At 42.0% G+C, this 21,251-nt stretch overlaps 1 long non-coding RNA gene across 1 annotated transcript in view; it reads right to left on the bottom strand.

Annotated features, from left to right (window-relative positions):
• The window catches only part of LOC133046155 (uncharacterized), a 135,609-nt gene extending 114,955 nt beyond the window's left edge, over positions 1-20,654 (bottom strand). The window contains exon 1 of the long non-coding RNA XR_009690433.1: positions 20,577-20,654. This is a non-coding gene — a long non-coding RNA (uncharacterized LOC133046155). The remainder of the gene's footprint in view (positions 1-20,576) is intronic.
• Positions 20,655-21,251: the final 597 nt, after the last annotated feature.

Below are 21,251 nucleotides of genomic sequence, written 5' to 3'. Positions count from 1 at the left end.
TATGTTCACTAAAAATGATGTTCTCTGATCACAGGAAGACATTTGGAACAAGTATCTATCTTAGCTGCCAGAGTGCAGTCACAAGGCAGGGCCATGCAGTGGTCGGGTGCAGGTTCTGGAGCCTGACTGCCTGGGTTTGAATCTCAGCTCCAGCTCAAACCAAACATACAATCTTGGCAGCTTCCTTCATCTTTCTCACTGTGATAAATGTTTGTCTCTCGTGTCTCAAAGCTGCATTTTGACACAATCACAAAGAAAACAACGTCATGAAACATTACTGAGAATGTCCGAAAACGTCCATTAAAAAAAAACAACGGTATGAGATACTTGGTGATGTGTGAAGAGGTAAAGGAGAGGGGCATTTGCTGGTGATGGAGTAAGGAGGATCATTCTCACCTTTGTATTTAAGTCTGGGGGATACTTTCCACACGGATTCAAGTTTCAGCTGCTTGAGCTTCTCAGAAGCAGAAAAAACATGGTGTGGGGCCATCTTGTATCTACTCATTTGTGAAATATCATAAGGCTTCTAATAGAAGGTAAACAATTGGTTATGAAGACTTTTGTATTAGTAGTTCAACCAAGAATATTAAAAATAAAGATTATAGAGTGGGTGTATTTATTTAGGATAAAATCACTACATGAAGGTTTTTAACCAAAATAGACTGTTCATGATTATTCATTCCTAACATGTAAATTTTATGAATAATTAAAAGGAAAAATTACTTCTCCTGCCTTAAACTGAAAACAAAATAAAAGAAACAGGGCACAGCAGGTATTGATAGTCTCCTAATTGAGTAGGATTATCCTAACTCCAAGCTTGCTTTTTCAGAAGCGTGCAAGAAATTTGCATGCCACCCCCAGTGAGAGAAGATTTTCCTCTGTTATACTGGTTTCCCGTTGCTGTTGTAACAAATCAGCACAAACGTAAAACAACAAGCTGTATTACTTTACAGTTGTGCAGGTCAGCAGACTTCAGTGGCTTCCGTGGGCTACAATCAAGATGTCACCAGGCTTGCACGTCTCCTGGAGGCTCCAGGGAGTACCTGCCTCCTTGTCCTTCCAGTTCTTGGGGCTGCCATGACTTTCGGCTCCCATCTTCAAAGCCAGGACAGTGGAGTGAGTCCTTCCCAGACAGCATCATTCTGATCTTCTCTTCCATGTCCTTCTTCTACTTTTCTTTTTAAGAAAACACTTATGTATTTGGCTGCAGGATCTCAGTCTTCATTGTGGCATGTGGATCTTTAGTTGCAGCATGCAGGATCTAGATCCCTGACCAGGGATTGAACTTGGGTCCACTGCATTGGGAGGGCGGAGTCTTAGCCACTGGACCAGCAGAGAAGTCCCCTTCTGCCACTTTTAAGGACACTTATGAAGAGTCCACCTAGATAATCTAGTGCAATCTCCCCATCTCCAGAGCCTTAATTCAATCAAATCTACAGAGTCCCTTTGGTCATATAAAGTAACATGTTCACAGGTTTTGGAGACTAAGACTTGGAAATCTTTGGGGAGCCACTATTCTTCCATCTATGTATCTCTTTTGAACCTCTGTGTACGGGTCAAGGGCAATACTCTGGGGGCAGAATGTGTGGATCTAAATCCCAGTTTTTCCAATGACCAACTCATAATCAAGTGACTCAACTTTTCTGGCCTCCGTTTCCTCATTTTCAAAAGAGCGTTAATAATACAAACATATTTTATATAGTTTGGAGAATATGGAATTAATTTAAAAAGGTGAATTTACTGGGCATATTAAGTGCTACATAATTGTTAACTGTTAGGAAAGAGAGGTATATTATTTAAGATAAGCTAAAGAGTTGGACCATAAAGAAGGCCGAGCACTGAAGAACTGATGCTTTCAAATTGTGGTGTTGGATAAGACTCTTGAGAGTCTCCTGGACAATAAGGGAGATCACACCAGTCAACCCTGAAGGAAATCAATCCTGAATATTCATTGGAAGGACCGATGTTGAAGTTGAAATTCCAATACTTTAGCCACTTGATGAGAAGAACTGACTCATTGGAAAAGACCTTAATGCTGGGCAAGATTGAGGGCAGGAGGAGAAGGGGGTGGCAGAGGGTGAGATGGTTGGATGGCATCACCCACTCAATGGAAATGCATTTGAGCAAACTCCAGGAGATAGTGAAGGACAGCAAAGCCTGGCATGCTGCAGTCCATGGGATCGCAAAGAGAGTCAGACACCACCTAGCGACTGAATAGCAACAACTTCTTAATAGGCAAACACCCACATTTTGGTGGCTTACTACAATATGCTGATTTCTTGCCCTGAGATGTTCAGTTAGAGTCAGGATAGAAAGGACAGGCTCTGCACGATGCAGTTATTTTATCTCCACCCTCCTTTAGGGCCTGAGTCTTCCCCATTCAGCCACTGGGAAACAAAGAGAAGAAATGGAAAATCTCCAAGGAGGTGCTCACCAATCCAGTCTGGAAACTGTTATATCACATTACAACTGTTATATTCCATTCCAGTCACTGCAAACAGGTGGTAAATGCAGTCCAACTATGTTGCCCAAATTAAGGGGAAAAAAATGGATTTGATGTAAAGCTAGGCAGTCCCTGCCATGGGGAGCCATAGGATCAGTATGGAGCATAACCATCCAGGGACTCCTGGCCCCTTCTATAAGCAGATGAGACATTATCCCAAGAACACCTTGGTCACCTTATAGAAGAAGACATCTGGAATCTGGAGGAGACAGGGGGCTGGGCTGGAGATTTGTGCAGCCCAGACTGTGTGCTGCTTTGGATAAGTTGGAAGCTGAGACTGTCAATATAAGGGCAAACATTCCAATATAAACATAGCCACGTGGTTACTGAATGAAGCCAAGACCACTGTAGAGATGACCAGCATGCAATTAAGTGAACCCTGAATCTAGAGACAAATGTCGCTCTAAGTATGGATCTAATCGTTACAGGCATAACAATTAAAGGCAGTAATTGAAATCAAGGGGTGTTAAAGAGCAGGTAGAAGGAAAGTGAAACCAGGAAAGAAGAAGGAGAGGAAGTCACAGTCCCTGGGGATGCAACCAAGAAATGAAATGACAATCACTTTAAGAAACGGAGAGATCACAGGCATCACAACAGGAACAATCGCCGTAGAGTGTTTCATGGAAGAAGGCTGCCAAACAAGATTGTGATGTGATATGGAGCAAAGCAGAAAGAAAAGTGAGGGAAAGGAGGGCACACAGGCTACTCTTTCAAGAGGTAATACTGTGAAAGGGAGGAGAAAGCTAGGACAGTGGTGGGACATGATGGCTGAACAGTTTCTTTTCTTTTATTGCCTTTCGTTGCCATAGGATAACCTTGAGCATGTTTGCAAACTGAGGGAAGAGAACCAGTGAGGGAGGGGTTGAAAACAGAGAAGACAGGGATAACAGACAGGCAGAAGGTGGGGGTAAGTGAAGAATCCCAAAGCCTCAGCATTGGCAGTCCCATCCTTGTTGGGATATTGTGGAGGAACATGGGGACAGGGGAGCCTACCCCTGCAGTGTTTGGGGACCTGAAGCAGGCTCTTTGAAGGACATGTACAGTTGATTTTATACCACATGGCATCAACATCTGAAACTATGAAAATGAGCAAATCACCAGATTCATATGCTGCCTTTTTAAAAACTGCAACTTTTGTTTTCATTTGATAACCTGGAACTTCTCACAGTACATCAGAGAGCAGAACAGAGCCCAATCCTAATTAGGAGGCTCTTTCATTTATTTATTCCTACATTGACTCAAAAGAATTTAAGATGATTAATTAAAAAAAAATAATCCAGCTATTTCCCTTCTTTCCTCAGATGAGGATTTCATGTTAGAACTATGATGACAAGCATGGGGTGTAGAGCATGAAGTATGTGGAGCATGGGCGTGTTGGAGATTCTATACCCCCAACCCCATCACCAGACTACAACCAAGGATTTCCTGTGACTAAAGCAGGAAACAGGAGAAATACTACTTGTTTTCTTTTCTAAGGGATAAGAAACATTCAGTGTTTAACGAGGCTGACATGAGAGATTTAGTAGAAGGGTTTGTATTGTGTATATTGAAATCCAGTTCTATAATATGGATGACAGTGTTTATAAGTCACAATTAGTATTAAACACATGATTTTTTAAAATAAGAAAAATGAACTGCCTCCGATGTTACATGGAGGATGGCCAAAGAGGGCTAAAAGGATCCAGAGGACCTTGTGAAGTTACCCGTGCAATTATAAACCTCAGGCATCAGACCTCACGTGAAAGCCACATATTCAAATAAAGTCAGAGTGCATGGGGAGGAACAGCACGTGACTTTGTCAATTTAGATCCTAAAACAGAATTGTAGGATGTGTGACCACCAGGTAACATGAGCTGTGCCTTCCATATACCTTCCCCCCAGTTGTCTACATCTCTCTCCCAGGATTCACTTTTCTCCATATTATTGGGTTGGCCAGAATATTCATTCAGGTTTTTTCATAAAGTGAAAGTCACTCAGTCATGTCTGACTCTTGTGATCCCATTGGAATTCTCTAGGCCAGAATACTGGAGTGGGTAGCCTTTCCCTTCTCCAGGGGATCTTCCCAAGCCAGGGATTGAACCCAGGTCTCCTGCATTGAAGGCAGATTCTTTACCAGCTCAACCACAAGAGAAACCCAAGAATACTGGAGTAGGTAGCCTATCCCTTCTCTAGCGGATCTTCTGACCCAAGAATTGAACAGGAGTCTCCTGCATGGCAGGCGGATTATTTACTAACTGAGCTATCAGGGAAGCTTTTCCATAAAGTCATAACTAACTACAATTGAACATGCTGTATATTGTCCTCAATGATCTTCACTGTCTGTCTCCCCACTATGAGCATGTACACTCCTTGAGAGGAGGGATTTTTGCCTGGCTTTGTATTAACACCTTTAAGCCCTTTGCCACAGGTAAGCACTTAGTAAATACCTTTTAAGTCAATGAATGAGTGAATCAGTAGAATTGGCTAATATTTTAATCTACCACTGTCTGCCATTTCAACCTCATTTTCCAAAGCTCCCTGTGCTCCAGCCATGTACAAATGCCTTCTGTCCTCAAGTGACTATAGGGTCTTTCACACACTTTCTTCACTGGTTTGGCACCTCTTCCCACCTCCCACCACACACACACACACACACACACACACACACACACACACACACACACAAACACACAAGCATACATCTTCATCTTCCCTGAAGATTCTTAATCTTCAGACATTCAGTATCTTCTTTCACACGGCAGTCCTACTCCTAGGCATATACCTATAGAAAACCATAATTCAAAAAGACATATGCACCCCAATGTTCATTGCAGTGCTATTTACAGTAACCAAGAAATAGAAGCAACCAAAATGCCCATGGAATATTATTCAGCCATAAAAAGGAATGAAATTGGGTCACTTGTAGTGACATGGATGGACATAGACACTGTCATACAAAGTGAATTAAGTCAGAAGGAGAAAGACAGGCATCATATATCACCATGTACATGTGGAGTCTGAAAAAATTGGTATAGATGATCTTATTTAAACAGCAGAAATAGAGATACAGACATAGAGAACAAACATATGGACATGAAGGAGGGATAAGGGGAAACGGAATGAATTGCGAGACTGGGACTGATGCCTATATACTATTGATAGTATATATAAAATAGACTACTAACCAGAACCTACTATACAGCGCAGGTGGCTCTACGCAATGTTCTGTGGGGACCTAACTGGGAAGGAAACCCAAAAGAAGAGGGGGTGTGTACACACGTAGAACTGACTCACACTGCTGTACCGCAGAAAGTAACACAACACAGTCAAGTAAATATACTCCAATAACGTGTTTCTAAAAAGCATCTTAGCACAAACATTTTGGTCTCAACAAAGCCTTCCTTCAGCACCCAGCTCTTTTACTCAATACTGACTTATTAAACTGGTATTATCGAGGCTTTTCCACATGCCTGTTACTTTGCTGAGCAAGGAGCAAACACAGGGTGGACCGTGTGCTCGTGGAGGGAACAGCATCCCCCCACCCTGAGCCTTTCCCACCTCTGCACCAGTATCCGTCAACCTCCACCACAAACGTGTGTCTGCGTCTACCTCCACAACTGGACTCTACAGTCCTGCAGGGCAACACCACTGACTATCTGTTTCCACTCCCCCAGCACCTGGGCTTCCCTGGTGGCTCAGTGGTAAATAGTCTGCCTGCAAACCTCGGGTTCAACCCCTGGTCCGAAGACATGCTGGAGGAAATGGCAACCCATTTTCAGTATTCTTGCCTGGGAAATCCCATGGACAGAGGAGCCTGGCAGTGTACAATCCATGGGATGGCAAATGAGCTGGACACGACTTAACGACTGAACAACAACCCCAGCATCTAGCATAGTGTTTGCTGCTTAATAAATAAATGTCTGAGTGAATGAACCAACCAATGGCCAAAGGATATGAAACACGCCAGGGCTACCCTTCATGTGGCAACTTGCTTCTTTTCACTCCTGGCACTAAAGATTTCTGTGCTGTTGCCGTGTATGTTATTTCTACTCATTTGTTTTCTCCCTCTTCCTCTACTGCTCCTAGAAGCTCCTCGTTCATGATCTCCTTTGTTCCAGGCACTGTACTAGACAGACACTATGCATAACATAATATTAAATATCTCATTGGATACTCACAACAGCACTGCCAGGCAACACTGATCACACTGATCATCCCTATTTTAAAGAAGATCTCCTTTTTCCTCTTCTCAGCCCCTTTCCTTTTGGGAATGTCCTCCCTTCCTTTGTTTTGCCAAAGGCAACTCAGCTTCACCCTTATTTGCTCCCACCAATGGAAGAAGGCTCTAAAGCCTCAATGTTTTACAGGGAAACTGAGATACTTGCATCAGCTCTGCCCCTTCTGCTCTTTTGTTAGACTTTTCTTGGACTATAAATTGTCCAATACAGATCTTGGCAAGGTAACAAGTCTAGACTATATTGATTTCCTTGACAAGTGACAAATAGAACATCATGATGAGTTATTTCAGTAAAAAACAGAAAGAGTTACAACTTAGGACAGCTGTCACTGAGCCCAGTGCCTCCTGGAGATTGATACCAGGTCCTCCGCCAAAGGAAAAGCTAACAGTCAACCCTCACCCCCAAGCCCCCTTATGGGTATTGAAGTTATTGGACAGCATCTCCAGTGGCCTTAGTATGTCACAACTCTCAAAGACATTACCCTGCACACAAAGTGTTTAGTAATTGAGGTGTGAGAAGAGCCTTACTATTCCCCAGCCTCATATGTAGCAGTATATACAATGTCTGATTCTATGGGTGATAATTCAGAGTATCTTCAGGTTTTGAATGTAGCTAGAATTGTTAGGATCTCACCTCTTCCATTTGCTGGCTATGTGACCTTGAGAAAGCTATTGAATGTTTATTACTATCTTCTACCTTACTGGTAAAATCAGAAAATTCTACCAGGTTCCATAGACTTCTGGGGAAATTAGATGAGATAACATAAATAGAATCAAGCACTTCTTAATAGTAATTCCCTTTCTTTCCTTTGGCCTATTCTCTGTTCCTTTCACTTTACATCATGGAAATCTAGAACCTTAGAACTGTAAGGGAATGAGATATTATCAATATCAAACATCCAAGTACTACAGAAAGAACTCCATGAGAAAAGGACCTCTGGCCACCATGACTCAGTCCCCCATAAGGGCTGAAAACTGACTACTACACCAGGTGATCAACGTTGAATGAAGGAATCAGTGAGTAAAAACAAGAACAAACAAATGGAAACAAAACACATTCAAATTCTTTCATGTTTCTTTGGATATGACCCCATTATCCTTGGTAACCCAAATCCACCTAATTTAACATGAGCCTTTCTCTACTGTAAGTGGGCACTTGTCTCCCGCATTAGACAAAAGCAACTTCCATCACAGGATCCATTTTCTCTGGCACCTATTAGAGTGCTTGGACAGAGGACTGGATCTATAACTATTTGGAGGAAAGATGAATGAATGAGATATTTGAAGAATTCTAGAAATCCTTCTTTATATTAAATAAACATCTTACTGTAATGACCTACTCGCCTGCTGCTGCAGCTGTATATTTTGTATAGCTACTTCACTGTAACTATATTTTGTATAGTTCTAATGTGTGTGACTCTTCAGCACCATGGAGAAAGCCCTATTCCAATAGAGGGGGGACGCAGACGCCCCAGAACAGGGTGATACTCTCTGTGTGAGTCATAGGAGTTAGAGGTTGACGGTCAGTCAAGAAACTCAGAAGTGGATACCAAGAGTGTCTGATGCTGCACCAGCCTCTGAATAGAGTAACAGCCTGATAAATGCTAATTGATGACTAAAGGAAAATGAAAGAAATCCCATTGCCTCTGATCTAAATTATACATTAAGACTGTCCCAGATCTTTGAGACTGATAATAAATGGATAAAAGAAAAACACTTTGGAGCTTAAATTCTTAAAAGTACAGGAATTTTCTAGCTCTAAATCTTTCTCTAATTCCTTCCTTTTTTAAAGGTTTTCTTCTTTTTTAGTGACAACAATCTCAGTTCCACAGGTTCTATTTTAGGGTGAGTCATAAAATACGGTCTATACAAGGTGTCAACCCTCCCCATATTATTACCACAGACATTGGGCCAGCCTCAGGAGTAGGTGGTCTGGGTGGGGTGAGGGGATGAGGAACAGCCCTGTTGAAAAGAACTCAGTTTCATAAAGTAGACAGAGAGCAAAATGACATAATAAAGACTATATTCATTTTCTAAAGCTACTGTAACAAATTATCATGAAGTAGGTGGTTTAACAACAGAAATTAATCTCTCACAGTTCTGGAAGCCAGAAGTCTAAAAATGAAGGTGTTACCAGGGACACAGTCCCTCTGGAGGACCTAGGGGAAATTCCACTCCAGGCTTATTCTAGCTTCTCATGGTTGCTGGCTTCTCATTTGTGCTGGCATCATGCCCATCTCCACCTCCACTTTCATGCTGCCTTATCCTCTAACCAATACCCTTCTACGTGTTTCTTTTTTTAAAAAATTATTTATTTTAATTGGAGGCTAATTAATTTACAATATTGTAATAGTTTTTGCCATACATTGACATGAATCAGCCATGGGTGTATGGCAACCCACTCCAGTATTCTTGCCTGGAGAATCCCAGGGGTGGGGGAGCCTGGTGGGCTGCCATCTGTGGGGTTGCACAGAGTCAGACACGACTGAAGTGACTTAGCAGCAGCAGTAGTAGTACACGTGTTCCCCATCCTGAACCCCCCTCCCACCTCCCTCCCCATCCCATCCCCCTGGGTCATCCCAGTGCACCAGCCCCAAGCACCCTGTCCCATGCACTGAACCTGGACTGGCTATCTATTTCACATATGACAATATACATGCTTCAATGCTATCCTCTCAAATCATCCTACCCTCGCCTTCTCCCACAGAGTCCAAAAGTTTGTTCTTTACATCTGTGTCTCTTTTGCAGTCTCGCATATAGGGTCATCATTACCATCTTTATAAATTTCATATATATGCATTAATACACTGTATTGGTGTTTTTCTTTCTGACTTTGCTCTGTATAATAGGCTACAGTTTCACCTACCTCATTAGAACTGATTCAAATGTATTCTTTTTAATAGCTGAGTAATATTCCTTGAGAGTCCCTTGGACTGCAAGGAGATCCAACCAGTCCATCCTAAAGGAGATCAGTCCTGGGTGTTCATTGGAAGGACTGATGCTGAAGATGAAACTCCAGTACTTTGGCCACCTCATGCGAAGAGTTGACTCATTGGAAAAGACCCTGATGCTTGGAGGGATTGGGGGCAGGAGGAAAAGGGGACGACAGAGGATGAGATGGCTGAATGGCATCACTGACTTGATGGACATGAGTTTGAGTAAACTCTGGGAGTTGGTGATAGACAGGGAGGCCTGGCGTGCTGCGATTCATGGGGTCGCAAAGAGTCGGACACGACTGAGCAACTGAACTGAACTGAATATTCCATTGTGTATATCTACCACAGATATCTTATCCATTTGTCTGCCAATGGACATCTAGGCTGCTTCCATATTCTAGATATTGTAAACAGTGCTGTGATGAACATTGGGGTACACATATCTCTTTCATTTCTGGTTTCCTCAGTGTGTACAGCCAGCAGTGGGATTGCTGGGTTGTAGGGCAGTTCTGTTTCCAGTTTTTTACGAAATCTCCACAGCTGTTCTCCATTATGGCTGTACTAATTTGCATTCCCACCAACAGTGTAAGAGGGTTTCCTTTTCTCCACACCATCTCCAGCATTTATTGTTCGTAGACTTTTGGATAGCAGCCATTCTGACTGGCGTGAGATGGTACCTCATTGTGGTTTTAATTTGGATTTCTCTGATAATGAGTGATGTTGGGCATCTTTTCATGTGTTTGTTAGCCATCTGTATGCCTTCTTTGGAGAAATGTCTGTTTAGTTCTTTGGACCATTTTTTGATTGGGTTGTTTATTTTTGTGGAATTGAGTTGCAGGAGCTGCTTATATATTTTTGAGATTGATTCTCTGTCAGTTGCTTTGTTTGCTATCATTTTCTCCCATCCTGAAGGCTGTCTTTTCACCTTGCTCATAGTTTCCTTCATTGTGCAAAAGTTTTTAAGTTTAATTAGGTGCCATTTGTTTATTTTTGCTTTTATTTCCATTACTCTGGGAGGTGGGTCATAGAGAATCCTGCTGTGATTTATGTCAGAGAGTGTTTTGCCTATGTTCTCCTCTAGGAGTTTTATAGTTTCTGGTCTTACATTTAGATTTTTAATCCATTTTGAGTTTATTTTTCTGTATGGTGTTAGAAGGTGTTCTAGTTTCACTCTTTTACAAGTGGTTGACCAGTTTTCCCAGCACCACTTGTTAAAGAGATTGTCTTTTCTCCATTGTATATTCTCACCTCCTTTGTCAAAGATAAGATGTCCATAGGTGCATGGATTTATCTCTGGGCTTTCTATTTTGTTCCAATGATCTATATTTCTGTCTTTGTGCCAGTACCATACTGTTTTGATGACTGTAGCTTTGTAGTAGAGCCTGAAGTCAGGCAGGTTGATTCCTCCAGTTCCATTCTTCTTTCTCAAGATTGCTTTGACTATTCGAGGTTTTTTGTATTTCCATACAAACTGTGAAATTATTTGTTCTAGTTCTCTGAAAAATACTGTTGGTAGCTTGATAGGGATTGTACTGAATCTACAGATTGCTTTGGGTAGTATATGTATCTTCACTATATTGACTCTTCCAATCCACGAACATGGTATATTTCTCCATCTATTTGTGTCCTCTTTGATTTCTTTCATCAGTGTTTTATAGTTTTCTATATATAGGTCTTTTGTTTCTTTAGGTAAATTTATTCCTTAGTATTTTATTCTTTTTATTACAATGGTGAGTGGAATTTTTTCCCTAATTTCTGTTTTCTCACTGTTAGTATATAGGAATGCAAGGGATTTCTGTGTGTTAATTTTATATCCTGCAATTTTACTATATTCATTGATTACCTCTAGTAATTTTCTGGTGGAGTCTTTAGGGTTTTCTATGTAGAGGATCATGTCATCTGCAAACAGTGAGAGTTTTACTTCTTTTCCAATCTGTATTCCTTTTATTTCTTTTTCTTCTCTGATTTCTGTGGCTAAAACTTCCAAAACTATGTTGAATGGTAGTGGTGAGAGTGGGCACTCTTGTCTTGTTCCTGACTTTAGGGGAAACACTTTCAATTTTTCACCATCGAGGATAATGTTTGCTGTGGGTTTATCATATATGGCCTTTATTATGCTGAGATATGTTCCTTCTCTGCCTGCTTTCTGGAGGGTTTTTATCATAAGTGGATGTTTAATTTTGTCAAAGGCTTTCTCTACATCTATTGAGATAATCATATAGTTCTTATCTTTCAATTTGTTAATGTGGTGTATCACATTGATTGATTTGTGAATATTGAAGAATCCTTGCATCCCTGGGATAAAGCCCACTTGGTCATGATGCATGATCTTTTTAACAGGTTGGATTCTGTTTGCTAGAATTTTGTTAAGGATTTTTGCACCTATGTTCATCAGTGATATTGGCCTGTAGTTTTAACTTTTTTGGCATCTTTGTCTGGTTTTGGTATTAGGGTGATGGTGGCCTCATAGAATGAGTTTGGAAGTTTACCTTACTCTGCAATTTTCTGGAAGAGTTTAAGTAGGATAGGTGTTAGCTCTTCTCTAAATTTTTGATAGAATTCAGCTGTGAAGCCATCTTGTCCTGGACTTTTGTTTGTTGGAAGATTTATGATTACAGTTTTGATTTCCATTCTTGTGATGGGTCTATTATGATTTTCTATTTTTTCTTGGTTCAGTTTTGGAAAGTTATACTTTTCTAAGAATTTGCCCATTTCTTTCAAGTTGTCCATTTTATTGGCATACACTTACTGATAGTAGTCTCTTATGATTCTTTGTATTTCTGTGTTATCTGTTGTGACTTCTCCATTTTCATTTCTAATTTTGTTGATTTGATTCTTCTCCCTTTTTTTCTTGATGAGTCTGGATAATGGTTTGTCTATTTTATTTATCTTCTCAAAGGGCCAGCTTTTAGCTTTGTTCATTTTTGCTATAGTCTCCTTTGTTTCTTTGTCATTTATTTCTGCCCTAATTTTTAAGATTTCTTTCCTTCTACTAACCCTGGAGTTCTTCATTTCTTCTTTTTCTAGTTGCTTTAGGTGTAGAGTAGGTTAATTATTTTATTTTTCTCTTGTTTCTTGAGGTAAGTTTGTATTGCTATGAACTTTCCCCTTAGCACTGCTTTTACTGAATCCCACAGGTTTGGGGTTGTTGTGTTTTCATTTTCATTTCTTTCTATGCATATTTTTCTTTCTTTTTTTTATTTCTTCTGTGATTTGTTGGTTATTCAGAAGTATGTTGTTTAGCCTCCATATGTTTGTATTTTTAATAGTTTTTTTTTTTTTTTTTCCTGTAGTTGACATCTAATCTTACCACATTGTGATCAGAAAAGATGCTTGGAATGATTTCAATTTTTTTGAATTTGCCAAGGCTAGATTTATAGCCCAGGATGTGATCTATCCTGGAGAAGGTTCTGTGTGCACTTGAGAAAAAGGTGAAATTCATTGTTGTGGGGTGAAATGTCCTATAGATATAAATTTGGTCCAACTGGTCCATTGTGTCATTTAAAGTTTGTGTTTCCTTGCTAATTTTCTATTTAGTTGATCTATCCATAGGTGTGAGTGGGGTATTAAAGTGTCCCACTATTATTGTGTTACTGTTAATTATGTGTTGGATGCACATATATTTATAATTGTTATATCTTCTTCTTGGATTGATCCTTTGATCATTATATAGTATCCTTCTTTGTCTCTTTTCACAGCCTTCATTTCAAAGTCTATTTTATTTAATATGAGTATTACTATTCCTGCTTTCTTTTGGTCTCCTTTTGCATGAAATATCTTTTTCCAGCCCTTCACTTTCAGTCTATATGTGTCCCTTGTTTCGAGGTGGGTCTCTCGTAGACAGCATATATAGGGGTCTTGTTTTTGTATCCACTCAGTCAGTCTTTGTCTTTTGGTTGGGGCATTCAACCCATTTACATTTAAGGTAATTATTGATAAGTATGATCCCATTGCCATTTACTTTGTTGTTTTGGGTTCGAGTCTATAAACCTTTTCTGTGTTTCCCGTCTAGAGAAGATCCTTTAGCATCTGTTAAAGAGCCAGTTTGTTGGTGCTGAATTCTCTCAGTTTTTGCTTGTCTGTAAAGCTTTTGAATTCTCCTTCATGTCTGAATGAGATCCTTGCTGGCTCCTGCCATTCCCTTCTGTCCTGAAGAATTTCTATTGAAAGATCAGCTGTTACTCTTACGGGAATCCCCTTGTGTGTCATTTGTTGTTTCTCCCTTGCTGCTTTTAATATTTGTTCTTTGTGTTTGATCTTTGCTAATTTGATTAATATGTGTCTTGGGGTGTTTTGCCTTGGGTTTATCCTGTTTGGGACTCTCTGGGTTTCTTGGACTTGGGTGGGTATTTCCTTCCCCATTTTAGGGAAGTTTTCAACTATTATCTCCTTCAAGTATTTTCTCATGGCCTTTCTTTTTGTCTTCTTCTTCTGGGACTCCTATGACTTGAATGTTGGGGCATTTGACATTGTCCCAGAGGTCTCTGAGGTTGTCCTCATTTCTTTTAATTCCTTTTCCCTTTTTCCTCTCTGTTTCATTTATTTCCACCATTCTATCTTCCACCTCAATTATCCTATCTTCTGCCTCAGTTATTCTACTGTTGGTTTCCTCCAGAGTGTTTTTGATCTCAGTTATGGCATTATTCATTATTGATTGACTCTTTTTTATTTCTTCTAGGTCCTTGTTAAACATTTCTTGCATCTTCTCAATCCTTGTCTCCAGACTATTTATCTGTAACTCCATTTTATTTTCAAGATTTTGGATCATTTTTGCTATCATTATTCTGAATTCTTTTTCAGGTAGACTCCCTATCTCCTCCTCTTTTGTTTGGTTTGGTTGCCATTTATCATGTTCCTTTACCTGCTGAATATTTCTCTGCCTTTTCATCTTGTTTAGGTTGCTGTGCTTGGGGTGGCCTTTCTGTATGCTGGAAGTTTGTGTTTCCTCTTTATTGTGGAGGTTCCTCCCTGTGGGTGGGGTTGGACGAGTGGCTTGTCAAAGTTTCCTAGTTAGGGAAGCCTGTGTCAGTGTTCAGGTGGGTGGAGATGGATCTCCTCTCTCTGGAGTCCAATGAAGTGTCCAGTAGTGAGTTTTGAGGTGTCTGTGGGTTTGCTGTGACTTTTGGCTGCCTGTATTTTAATGCTCAGGGTTATGTTCCTATGTTGCTGGAGAATTAGCTTGTTATGTCTTTCTCTGAAACTTGTTGGCTCTTGGGTGGAGCTTGGTTTCAGTGTAGGTATGAAGGCTTTTGGATGAGCCACTGTCGATTAATGTTCCCTGGAGTCAGGAGTTTTCTGGAGTTCTTAAGTTTTGGATTTAAGCCTCCTGCCTCTGGCTCTCAGTCTTATTCTTACAGCAGCTTCAAGACTTTGCCATCCATACAGCACCGATGATAAAACATCTCCTTTCGAAGAGAACGGGCTGCCTCTCTGGGTGCCTGATGTCCTCCGCCAGCATTCAGAAGTTGTTTTGTGGAATTTGCTCAGCGTTCAAATGATCTTTTGATTAATTTGTGGGGGAGAAACTGGTCTCCCCATCCTATTCCTCCACCATCTTAGGACTGCCCTAAGTGTTTCTTATATGAATACCTGTCACTGGATTTAGGGCACACCCAAAACATCCAGGATGAGGTCCTTTCCTCAGGACCCTTAACTCAACCACATCTGCAAAATCTTTGTTTCCAAGTAAAACCACGTTCCCAGGTTCCCAGGCTTAGCATATGGACATATGTTGGTGGGCGGGGGTGGCGGGGGAACCACAATTCAAAGCTACTGCAATAACCAACCATGCTAAGTGTGGTTATTTTCTGGGAAGAGCAGAAACTGAGTTTCTAAAAGGTTAAATAACTGGCGCAACATCACTGAAATGGAAAAAAGCAGAACTGGGACTCAGACCCAGGCCTGACTCAATGTGTCTGGTCTCTTTTTCTGCACCACGACTCAGCCGTGAGATTATAATGTATTATCACACAAGGTCTCAAATGATCCTGAGATCTAACTAATATCAAGTAAGGCAGGACCACAAAAAGCCTTGCTGAGACTTGTCTTGAAAGATGGGTGAGTAGTAAAAATGTTATCTATAAAATTTGATGATACATACCTGAATAAGAATCAAATATCACATAGTGTAAAGCCTGCTAAAATGAAGGTGAAGTGCTTTGGGTGCAGTTCTGAGACTGACATAATAAGAAAGAAAAGGGATGCCTGGGGACAAGAGAGGAAGGAGCTGAAAAGGCTTCCTGGGAGGACAGGATCCCAGTGGAGAGGGAATGAAAAGGAGGAACTGGACTTGGATACACCAAGAAGAACAAGGTATCATAGGCAGTGAAAATGTTAAGACAAAAATTTGGAAGAGAAGAGACATAAATACAACTTGGCTACTATTTTTAGGGTTTACCCAAAAGGGATTAAAAGAGAGAGACAAGACTGGAGGGTTTGGTAGGGGCATCTGGTGAAGCATCTTAAGGCTACACTTAGGAACTAAGACGTGGCTCTAAATGGTGAAAACCACTAAAGACTTCAAAATACATAGTGAGAGATGCTGATGCAAAACAGAAGTCAAGGAAAGTGAGATGTGCCTCTGGTTCTTGCAGCTTCTCTGCTTGTGCCTTCTTTATACAAAGTACAATCCTAATCAGGCTTTCTTTCACTTTCCTTTTAGGGATGAGTTTGGTAAGAGAAAGACTGGCTCTGAGGTACACTCCAATCCTAGGAGTTTAAAATAGCACCCTATCAGCCATTTGCTCCCCAGTAGAACCCTGATTAAGCTTCTCTGTTGGCTCAGATGGTAAAGAACCTGCCTACAATGCACACGAACCAGGTTCGATCCCTGGGTCGGGAACATCCCCTGGAGAAACCTGACTGTTTCTGGTTCCAGGGCAGAAACCTGTGTCAGCCCTTGTAAACTGTAGAATAGGTGGTCCATTTCCACTGACCAGCTCTCAACCCACAGACCATTTCTGTTTAAATGTTGCACTGAGGTCCAATGTCTAATGGACTGGCACATCTAAATGAAATTAGAAATCACATCTGAGCACAACTTCTCCACAAAGAAGAGGGTGTAGCCTTCATATGCAACAAAAAGAATGTGGAACAGGATGAAAGAAGATGAACAGGACACCAGGAGGCCATTTCCCAAAACTAGAGGGACCAGACTCATCCCCACCACTGGTCTCTCTCCAGCCCTGAATGAGACCACATGGCCGAGGAAAAGTGACTGCTCACCTCTGAGAGCATGTTGAGGCCACGCCAGCAGCTCATAAGGTCAAAGGCAAAGAAGGAACTGAAAACAAGAACCTAGAAAAAACCCCTTCCAGAACACAATAATCCCACAGTCCCATGAGCCAACCTGCCTGCTTCTCCCATCACCCTTTCCTACTTAAGTGTGCTGAGTAAGAGAAAGTCTGCTAGTGCTTCAACATAAATTAACTTCTGATAATGGAAAGCAGGGAATGGTCTCAAATGAATTTTAGGAGACTCCACAATAGAGGGAAATGCTAATTATGCCGAACATTTGTAGAGCACGTGAGATAGCCCTTTTACAAGTACAATTCCATTTTATCTTTCCGGAATTAGTGAAACCATACATAAAACATGCTTAGAATGGTGCCCAGAACGTAGCAGGTGTTCAATAAATATCACGCTCCTCCTCATTCACCCAGGAGCCCTCTCTGCTGCCATCTTTCCAGCCTGCCTCTAGGCTGTCACTTCCCATTACTCTCTGCCGTGAAAACTGGGGCAACAGTGTTCTCTTCCTTTCCTGCTAACAAACAGAATCCTACCAAATCCCTTTCAAATGAACCAGCAGAAGCACAGAGTGACAGTTTTTTGTAAATCAGTTATTATTTCTCCACTCAGCATAAACACGGCCTGGGTCTGTTAAACTGAAACAATCAAATGTCAGCCGTCTATGTCAGCTGCCTAAGAATCACACTGCAACAGGACATACTTGGTCCAGATAACTGCCACATAACAAGTTATGCAGAGGATCAGAAATATTAGTAAAATCACTCTGTCATGGCTTTGTGCCGTGCAGGTGGGAGGCCAGTCCCTTAAGACTAAGTCACGGGGAAACTGAAGATAAACCTAATAATTAGTCTGGCTGGAGTCCTGCCAGGCATGAGACATTTCTTTCCCTTGCATCTCAGTGCATCATTCCTCCACAAAAAGAAGATCTATACACGCTAACTTATACATGTAGTTCTCCTGTCGGAAAACTGTTTAAGAATGGCTGCTTCCTCTTTTCTTTTGTTGCTGCAGCAGTAAATAGATCAGATCGAACCCTTCTTCTTGTCTATCAGCATTGTGTTCATCCTTCAATGTCACTTCCAAATCCCCTGCAGTCAGAATTAACCACTTGTCCTTCTGGGTTCCCACAGCTGGGTGCAGGAATGACTAATTAGCCCTCGATTCTTTCTGCCACATGTAATAGTTGCTTGTTTATTTGCTAAACTTCTCTACAAGAAAGCAAGCGAGACATCTTCTTTATCTCTATAGTCTCCCCAGGGCCTCGTGTGGTGCCTGGCACGTGGTGGGTGCTCAGCAAATGTTTGTAGAATTTAAATGAAAGTTGGGTAAAAAGCCTAGAGCAGACAGAGTCACTTCCTGAAACCATCTGTAGACCCCGTGGTTTTCGAGCCCTCCTGCTTCTGAAACACAGAAGCCTCACATGGAGACCATGTCTCTTGTCTGATAAGGTGAGTTCAACAGGCCTTCTGATGAAGGACTCTGTCGATATTACATTGATGATTAACAGCATGCATTACCCCGGCCCCAAGATGCTAGGAGGCCTTTGCAAATTATGAATAAGAGACTGGATTGAACTCAGCATGAGAATCAAGGTGATCAGTCTCCACGAGCAAGGAGTCACAGGGACCCTCCATTGGTATATGTGAGTCAGGTCTGCCAATCACAGAGCATTACCAAGTTTCCCTGTCCCAAGCTTCCAGTCAAGCATGAAGTTCTCTTTGAGCAACAGTGCGCTGTGGGAAAGAAGACATGGGCCTGTGTCTAGAAAGGCCTGATTCAAATCCCAAACCTACCAACTGACAAGTTATATGAGCTCATGCAAGTTAAGAAACGAAATGGGCTCAGTACCCTTACCTCTAAAATGGGGATAACAGATCTTCCTCATGTAAAAATATGGGCACTGTCTTCTGTCCCTGGCTTGAAAGTGAAGTGAAAGTGTTAGTGGCTCAGTTGTGTCTGACTCCTTGTGACCCTATGAACTGTAGCCCACCAGGCTCCTCTGTCCAGGGAATTCTCCAGGCAAGAATATTGGAATGGGTTGCCATTCCCTTCTGCAGGGAATCTTCCTGATCCAGGGATTGAACTCCAGTCTCTTGCATTGCAGGCAGATTCTTTACCATCTGAGCCACCAGGGAATCCCTTAGGATGTATTAACAGTAAGCACTCTGGGCCCAAATACAGCCGTATAAATTCTATCCACCCACCTGCTCTGCTGGTATCTTGTGGTCTTCTCAGGGCCTGTGAAGCTGCTATAGCATAGCAGAGAGACATTCTCATGGGTGGCAAACACTGAGGCCATAACGCACAGACAGCATCAGCACCACTCGGGGTATAAACAGATGACTGCTGTTATAGATGGAAGGAGCAAGCCTCTGGAGAGGTGCTTGGTCAGGGCTCTGAGTCACTGGTCGTGGGCTGTGCCCTCATGTCTATAAGCCCTTGGTCAAGTGGCTCCACTAGCCAAGGTCCATCATCTGGGAAAGGGGCAGCTGTAAGCCTGGAGCATCCAACACTCATGGAAGCCAGCGACGGGTGTCGTGGAGACCACCGACCACACAGATGAACTGTGCCTGCCTGAGAATTACTGACGAGTACTTGTCCCCTCACAGTTACCATGACCCCACAACTACCTGCCCCGGATCTGAACGCCTCCAGTTCCAACCTTATAGCCTGACAACACAGGACATTCTAAACAAAACAGACACTGTTGGAGCTCCAAGCATACCCCTTCGGCATTCACCCTTCCATTTCATACCCACTGCAACCTAAGGCAAGCACCTGCCCCTCTCTGCCCAGAAGCTCTCTCCTGGCCCACAAACTGGGCAGGCTAGGGATTCAGGGGGTTAGTGTTCTGGGAACAGCCCTCGGTGGTAACAGACAGGATCTGGAGGATAAATGCCAGTTTCCCTACTCCTTAGGAGGCATAACTCAGGGATGTGTTCTGTCCTGTCTTCCTACAGTTCCCAGCAGCGCTGAGCTCAGGCACCCAAGTGGTTACTGCCTGAAAAATGTACTGTGTTTTGGTTATCTCCCCTTTCATGCCTCCCCTTTGGGTGCTTCTGTTGATAACGTCTCAAATAAGCTACTTTCTCTTTGGTTTTTTGGCTATGCTTGATCTCTGTTGCAGCATGCGGGCTCTAGAGTGAGCAGGTTCAGTAGCTGTGGTGCAAAAGCATGGTTGCCCCATGGCATGTGTGATCTTAGTTCCCCAACCAGGGATCGAACCCATACCCCCCGCATTGCAAGTACAGTAGAGTCTTAATCACTTAACTAAACTTAACAGGGAAGTTCTGCTACTTGCTCTTAAATCCTGAACTCAGGGTCTTCTGGGGAACCTGGCCTACGACCATATTTAACCACTAAGACTCAATATCCATATTCCCAGCATAGCCTAATTCTTACAAAGCTTGACTGTATTAACAGGATGCATGATAATTCTTTGTCACAACATTATTTGATTAACTACACATATCATTTTCCCACAAGCCTGGAAAATAGAGTTAAGTGTATTTGCATAGACACACACATGCACAGGCACAATCTCACTCTGAATGTTATATTCAAAAGAAACCTTTTGAAGTGGATGGCTCTCTGAGGTTCCCCGGATGGATGGTTGTACCCCCAAGTCTTGACTCAAGGCTCGTCCATGGATGAGTGGCATCTGGCAACTCACCTTTCTCCTTCTCTTCTTCCCCCTCATCTGCTCCCTCCTCTCTTCCTTCTCTTTCTTTTTTCCAAGTCAAATAAGCCCTGTAAAATGAAACAGACCTATTATTTCCTGTGCTGAGCTGAGAGAGTGACAAATGGGGGACCAAAACATCACGGCAGTTGGCGTTAATACATACTAAATTTACTGAATTAAACAATGAATTTTAAAGAAATAATTCTAAGATGTCATTTCAATTAAGGCACTGTCACTGGGATGATAGATGCGGATGGCGTCCAGGAAAGTCGATCATGGCACAGTTACAGGAAGAAACCATTAACTCCAAAGGAGCAAGCAGATGAAAAAGAACGAAAAGAAACTCATGCTTCCCAAGGCTTCTGGAAGGTACTGCAGACTTGCTAGGCTAATCACACCTCTGTACTTCTCCGGGAGCCCAGTAAGAATCCACCTGCAAAGCAGGAGACCCCAGTTCCATTCCTGGTTCTGGATGATTCCCTGGAGAAGGGATAGGCTACCCACTCCAGTATTCTTGTCCAGAGAATCCCCATGGACAGAGGAGCCTGGTGGGCTACAGTCCATGGGGTCACAAAGAGCCAGACACAACTGAATGACTAAACATAGCACACAGCACCTTTTCAATCAAGGAAGGTGTATCTTGATTAAGCTCGATCATCTAGGGTG

The sequence above is a fragment of the Dama dama genome, chromosome 24, assembly GCF_033118175.1.
Source record: "Dama dama isolate Ldn47 chromosome 24, ASM3311817v1, whole genome shotgun sequence".
Classification (NCBI taxonomy): Eukaryota; Metazoa; Chordata; class Mammalia; order Artiodactyla; family Cervidae; genus Dama; species Dama dama.
Note: the sequence above shows the minus strand (reverse complement) of the source record. Positions and strands in the feature narration are given on the sequence as shown.